Source organism: Capsicum annuum, chromosome 4 (assembly GCF_002878395.1).
Source record: "Capsicum annuum cultivar UCD-10X-F1 chromosome 4, UCD10Xv1.1, whole genome shotgun sequence".
Taxonomy (NCBI): Eukaryota; Viridiplantae; Streptophyta; class Magnoliopsida; order Solanales; family Solanaceae; genus Capsicum; species Capsicum annuum.
The window spans coordinates 220508886-220515997 of record NC_061114.1 but is presented as its reverse complement, the minus strand read 5'-3'; the positions used below and the strand labels follow the sequence as shown (position 1 = coordinate 220515997).

At 34.2% G+C, this 7112-nt stretch overlaps 1 long non-coding RNA gene across 1 annotated transcript; it reads left to right on the top strand.

The window, feature by feature from the left end:
- Positions 1-6254, top strand: LOC107867236. Its single transcript, XR_007054705.1, has 2 exons — positions 1-272; positions 367-6254. It is a non-coding gene; the product is annotated as an uncharacterized LOC107867236 (long non-coding RNA).
- Positions 6255-7112: the final 858 nt, after the last annotated feature.

Below are 7112 nucleotides of genomic sequence, written 5' to 3'. Positions count from 1 at the left end.
TTGCTGGACTATTTTATTTATATTTAAACAATCAAAATAACAATAGGTCCAAAGTAAAACATTGATCCGAGTACACAATATTGACCCGGCCCATACGTGGGATATGAAAGGTTTCTAAAAATTGAAACATAAGGCATTTCTTTGTTGACGTACACAGTACTCTTTAGCATCCCTCTCCATGATCTTGTCTCTCCGGAGTGAATCTTGAATTTGTGTTGTACTTGTTGTGGGCCTCTTATCATTGCTATCATGCTCTTTCTCACCTGGATCAGGTAAATCCTTCATCTTCACATTCCTTTGCTGTTTCATCTTAAGCTGAGCTTCATTTCCTTTCATTGAGCTGAATTTGTTGACCTTATTGATCAGAAAATTCTTTTTTTACGGTGATGTTGTATCCTAGTTGATGAGGAGATCAAATTGCTGTGAATAAAAGCTCCATCTGTGCTAGGGTGTTTAGCTTGTGTTAACACAATAGAATAATTGGTATACTTTCTCTACCTCTGGTTCTTTCCCATTGCCTTGTAATTGGGACCCACTGCTCTTCCTAGCTTACTTTGTGACTGCCTCATGCTCTCCTTCTTGTTACTATTATACATATGAATTGCCTTTCCTTGTTCTGATTCTCAAATTGGAGATCTGTGTTTTGTCCATGTTTACAAGCTTTCTTATCTTTGTTGGTAGCTCATAAAAATTATGATAATCTTTAACTATTTATGCATCTATCACTTCATTAGCTAAAGCATCTGTCACTGTATTTCCTTCTCTGAAAGTGTGTTGTAGTTGAACTTGAATTGAAGTGACCCTCTCTCTTATGTCTTCAATTTATTCCACTAGTTCCCATGGTACTTTCCACTGTTTATTTATCATTCTCATCAGTACTAGGGAATCAGTTTTAATTGTTACCTTATTGAATGCCTTCTCTTGCATGTAATGTAGAGTTTCTTTAATTGCTTTCATTTCTTCTTGAGTATTAGTTGTGACTCCCAATCCTTTAGCCCTTGCATAAATCAGATCTCTTTTATCGTCCCTAACACAAAAGGCACAAACACTTATTCCTGGGTTGCCTTTACTTGCTCCGTCAGTGTTATATTTGAGCGTATTCTTCTCAGGGAACCTCCAAACCACATTGCAATAATGTAACTTTGGTTTGTAATTTCTCAAAATGTACACCACTGTTGCAAATTCTCCTTCCCAATTTATAATCCAAAGGTACATCTTCTTTATCAGCTTCTTTATCACTTCCTGACTCTGCCACACCGAATCCCCATATTTGATATCTCCATGTATTCCTTCTTCTTCACATGTTCCACATGATAATTACTCGAATTGCTTTAAATATTGCTTCTAGTTTTGGTGATGCTTTCATTGTCCACCAGGCCATGATAATTTCCTGTAAATTCATGTCCCCTATGTCAATACCTGCAAAAATAGCAAACTCTCTCCATAACTTTGCAGCTATGGGGGATGTTAGAAATAAATAGTTCATAATTTCTTCCTCCTTCACATCACAACACCAACATCTAGAAACCACTTTTATCCTCGTTCTTTTTAAATTATCATTAGTGGCAATCCTCATTCTCCAAGCCCTCCATAAAATGAAATTTATTTTAAAAGGTAACTCTTCTGCCCATATCAACTTATAGTCCTCTCTTTTCTCCTTTTTCCGCCTCAATCGTTCCCAGGCTGACTTGACTGTGAAACTACCCTGAGTAGTCTATCTACCATGGTACATCATTTTTTGCATACCTTTGTGGTTGTATATTCTCAATGATATGATTAGCCATCTCTTTTGATTGTACACTCTTCAATTTCCTGTCATTTCGTTCTCCATTAATACGGAAATCCTTAACTTCCAATTCCTCTTCTTGTACATTGTCCTCTTCCATAAAATATAAAGTACCTTGCTTTGTCCAGTTGTCAAACTAAAAACTGGAATTCCCTGATTTAATCTGCCACCATATATTATGTTTCGCTTCTTCCCTTACATCCACCAACTTCCTCCAAACATATGAAACCCCTAATTCCTTAGTCAGATTTGGATGAAGCTTTTTACAACTCAGTCCACATAGATGAAGTAGAGATTCTAAAGTTCCACCACAACTTGTCAAAAAGAGCCTTTGACACAGTATGTAAGGATCTTAGTCCTATTCCACCCTCTTCCGGTAGGAAACACAAATTCTCCCATGACACCCAGTGTTTGTTTCTAGATCCAATAGAATTAGCCCCAAAAAATTAGCAAAAATTCTATGAAGATGGTTAATAACCCCCACAGGTGGATTCATAGCATATAAAAGATAAATAGGTATAGATTGAAGAACATGTTTAATCAAAATGTATCTACCCCTAAAAGATAACAACTTATTCTGCTACATACTCAATCTCTTCAACACCTTTTAAACCAATTCTTCAAAATGGCCCTTATTCTTCCTACCATAAAACACAGGACAACCTAAATAGATAAAAGGGAAAGATCCTTTCTTTATTCTAGTAATTCTTCTAATTATATTACTAACACCTGTCGGGACTTTATCATGTAATACAAGAAGCTCTTATCCAAATTTATTAACTGATCAGATACCTTTTCATATTCCCTTAGTATGTGCATCATCTTTTTCATTGATCAAGGCTGCCTTGAGCAAAAAAAAATTGTATCATCAGTATAAGATAGGTGATTGATCTTTGGACACCATTTTGACATACCATAACCCATGTACTCTGGATCTTCAAATAAGTCATTTAAACTTCTAGCAAGCACCTCTGCTACAATGATAAAGAGAGTAAGAGACAATGGATCTTCTTGCTTCAGTCCCCTAAATAATTGAAAGAATCTGTAGGCTTGTCCATTAATCAAGATAGTGTACCAGTTATTACAAACCAGTCTTACTATCATATCAATAATTTTTTCTGAGAAACCAAACCTCCTTAGGACCAGCACCAAGAATTTTCATGAACCCTATCATATTCCTTGGCCATGTGCAGCTTTACCACTACATTATGAAATTTGTTCATTTTGTGAATATCCCTTATGATTTCTTGTGCAAGGAGCACATTTTTAGTAATGTTTCTTCCTTTTCACAAACCCTGCTTAATTAGGAGAAATCAGTCTGGAAATACTTTTACTATTCTGTCATGAATAAGTCTTGAAATAATCTTACTAGTAAAAGTACTTAGACTAATAAGTCTGAGATCATCAAAGTTCTTCACCACCTTTTTTGGGGGGATTAGTACCAGATTAGTATGAGTTACATACCTTGGAAGCTCAAATCCATAGAAAAAAACTCTCACATTATTAATAATATCTTTACCTATTATCTCTCAGCTTGCTTGAAAAAACTGTCCTGAGAATCCATCTGGTCCACTAGCACTATCAGCATTGAGTGAGAAAACCACTCTTTTGACCTCTTCTACAACTGGCATTGTTCCCATTTCCAAATTATCCTCTTCGTAGATCAGGGCTAGAATACAATTAATCATATCATAGTTTGCTGGCTCTGGACCCTATTTGAATTATTCTTTAAACACATTTACTGCTTCTTCTCTAATATTCTGAGATGAGTTGATCATATCTCCTTGCATTGTGAGAATTTCTTTTATCTGCATCTTTCTTCTCCTTTCTTTCACAAAAGCATAAAAAAAAATTGTGTTCCTATCACCATCTGTAAACCACCTCATTTTAGCTTTGTATTTCTAATATTCCTCTTTAATTTTCAAATACCTTTTTAAGTTTGCTTCTGCAAGTTTCAATTCACTTCTACTTTCCTCATTGGTATGCACTTCAAGCTGTATTTCCTTCACCTTAACAATATCTTTCAGAGTTGCAATCTGCTAAAATATGTTACCAAATGTGTTATTGATCCAAGTATTCAGACTGCTCTTGACTTTCTTAATTTTTGTCTGAAAAATAGTAAATAGTGATCATGTTACCTCAATACCCCAACTTTCTTCCACCACTTGTTTAAACTCTTTGTCTTTTGTCCAAAAATTTAGGAATTTGAATGGTTTCATAATCTGCTCCTGAGCATCATTGCATATCACCTGCAATGGTGCATGATCTGAACCTTGTCTGATAAGATGATGTACCTCACTATTCGAAAGCAATTGCATAAATTTAATATTTCCAAGAACTCTATCTAGTCTCTTGAAAATATTGTCTTCCGCTATTCTTTCATTCCACCAAGTGTATATGCTTCCAATATATCTAATCATATTAAGAGAGCAAGCACTCATACAATACACAAAATCACTTGTCTCTTGTTGAGTGACTTGTAGGCCTCCAAGATTTTCTGATTCATTAGCTATCATGTTGAAATCCCCACCAACTAACCATGGGATATTAGTTTGTTCTGCAATATTTTCAAGATATTTCCATAATTTCAAGACGAACCTTTCTTTCTTCATGTATTCATTTGTGATTGAGGCAACCCATGCTTAGCACCTTTTTTTCCTTTTCCCTTTAGTTGTCTAATTTGTCTAGGAGATAAATCCCCACATCTACTAATTTCTTCAACATTTGTTTTCATACAATTATCCTCTTCAGTATTCTTCTTTTCTGCAATTTCATGTTCATTTAAAGTGTTTCTTTTTGGATTTTGTTGTTGTGCTATCTTTTTCTCTTCACTTCTTCCTGACTGTTGTTCCTGGTTACGGATTTGATGTGTGTGAGCAATATCTTCTCCTTTGTTTCTTCCTTCAATATCTAGTACACTCTCTTGAACATGTTTTGGAGTTTCTTCTGGTGAACTCTCTTTTTCATTCTGTATGCTTTTTTTCTGGTGATTTTGATGAACTTACTGACATGACTTCCCTTTCTTCGACATTATTAACTTTCCCAGATGACTCCTCACTCTTCTACTCCTTGTTTTTGCTACTAGAGCCTATATTAGATTTATTCTCTAGATGATTCTCTGTTCTTTTCTCTTAATCTTCACTTTCCTTATTGTTCCGCTGCTTCTTATCTCCCTTATCCTCTTCTGAGTTCTGCCCATTGTCTCCCAAGGCTTCAAATTTATTATCAATAGCTACGTCTGGTAGTTTAGGATTCCATGTCTTTCCCATTCTTTCCCTCTGATTTTGTCCACTTCTTCTATATCCACCCTTTCTTCTTTGTTGTTGAAAATCATTATTGAACTTCTTTTTTTCCCTATCTTCTAGTGTTGTTTTATCCTCTTCATTACGCACTTTCTTTATCTTTTCATGGTGTTGTTCTTCTTGTGACTTCTCTTTTGTATCACCATCTTCTTCTTTAGGGCATAAATCATGATGAAGGATGTAACATTCCTTCTCATTATGACCCTGTAACTTACAATTTTTGCAATATTTAGACACATAGTCATATCTGATACTCACCCATTTCTCCCTGATTTTTCCTGTCTTTATTTTTGTACCTATGTTAATTCTTTTCGAAAATTCCCCAAGAAGATCTACTTCCACCTTAACTCTAGCACAACTTGGCCTTGTTTTATTTTGGGCAGCAAGGTCAACTTGCAATGGTTTTCCTACTGCAGCCACCAATGAAAACACTCTCCTTCCCAAAAAAATTTGGTGGTAGAGTAGGAAATGATATCCATATAATAGCAATAGATGTTTCCTCCTCAGGGTTAAACAATGGATCCCACTTCAAAGTACGCATAGGGTATGACCAATGTTTATGTGTTATATGGAATTGAGGCTTAGAGAGAAAGAGCACATAATCATCCACTCTTGTTGCTCTAGTTAGAATGTATCTATTGCTTAATAACCCAATATTTACTTCCCTTTTCAATTCGCATTGCTTGGGGCTCAACCTCCTCAAATTTTGAATTTCTGGCCAACCATATGAAAATTTTTCAATCACTGCATATTGAAGATCTTCGTTAATAATCATTTAATGAATCTCCTCTTCCTCCAATGTCACCCTAGGTTCTCCATGCAAATACGCTATCTCCTTCAAAGGGATGGGCTTATGAATCTGTGTCATTGGTTTAATGGTGCCAACATACATAGGTTTGTTATTTTCTTTAACTCCAAACTCAGAAGATGATGCTAGTCTAGTCTCCACTAAAGGAGGAGGCTGGCCAACGGCCATTAAGTCCCATAATCCGATCAAAATTTTGATCAAAGTATATGACGGCGATGGATTTAGGGTTTTTTTTAATTCTAGAAAGTGACGTTATGTAAATATGTAAAAGAATTTTTTTAAAGCAAAGTTTTCATAAATTTCAACAAATTTATTTCTAATCATTCTCTATTCCTATTATATGCAAAATTATAAATAATTCATGAGTTTGCAATTTCTGAATATATAACTAGCATCCGGATATATAATACATAATTTTGAACTTTAAGAATGTAACAGTTAATTACTCCATTTTTGTTCAGACACATAATTTTAAAGTTGAGATATGTAATTTGAACTTTAAGAATGTAACAGTTACTTCATTTTTTCTCGGAGACGTAATTAGCATATGGATACATAATTTTAAAATTGAGATACATAATTTTGAACTTTAAGAATGTAATAGTTAATTACTCCATTTTTGCTCGGAGACATAATTAGCATTCGGATGCATAATTTTGATTACTGAGATACATCTGTTTCTATAACTATTTGATCAAGATACATGATATATTAACTAAACCAAAGGGAGATAGATAATTAAAATTTTGTATCCGAAAATTTATGTATTTGTGGATGTATCCGACCCTTTTTAAAAAAAAAGAGATTTAGGTAATTAATTAAAAGGATATTTTTATAAATGTATTTACATTATAGTGAATGTCTATCAATATCTATGAAAATCTATTTTGATATCTATTAGGATTTGAAGCATCTGTTTTTTACTCAGACTAGGAGTAAATTTCCCCTATAAATAGAGGGGTTTTGGTATTGTATTCACAATCTAATGATCTTTCATCCCTCGAGAAGAAATAAGAATTACTCTCTCTATTCTCTCTACTCTTCTTCTTGTTCTTTCTTGTTTATATTGTGTTAAAGATATTGATGATATATCATTTTGTATCGGTTCACAATGCGACATAACATTATGATCTCTCATCCTCAAAAGAAGAAATAAGAATCACTCTCTTTTCTCTCTCTACTCTTGTTCTTTATTCTTTCTTGCTTTATAACACGT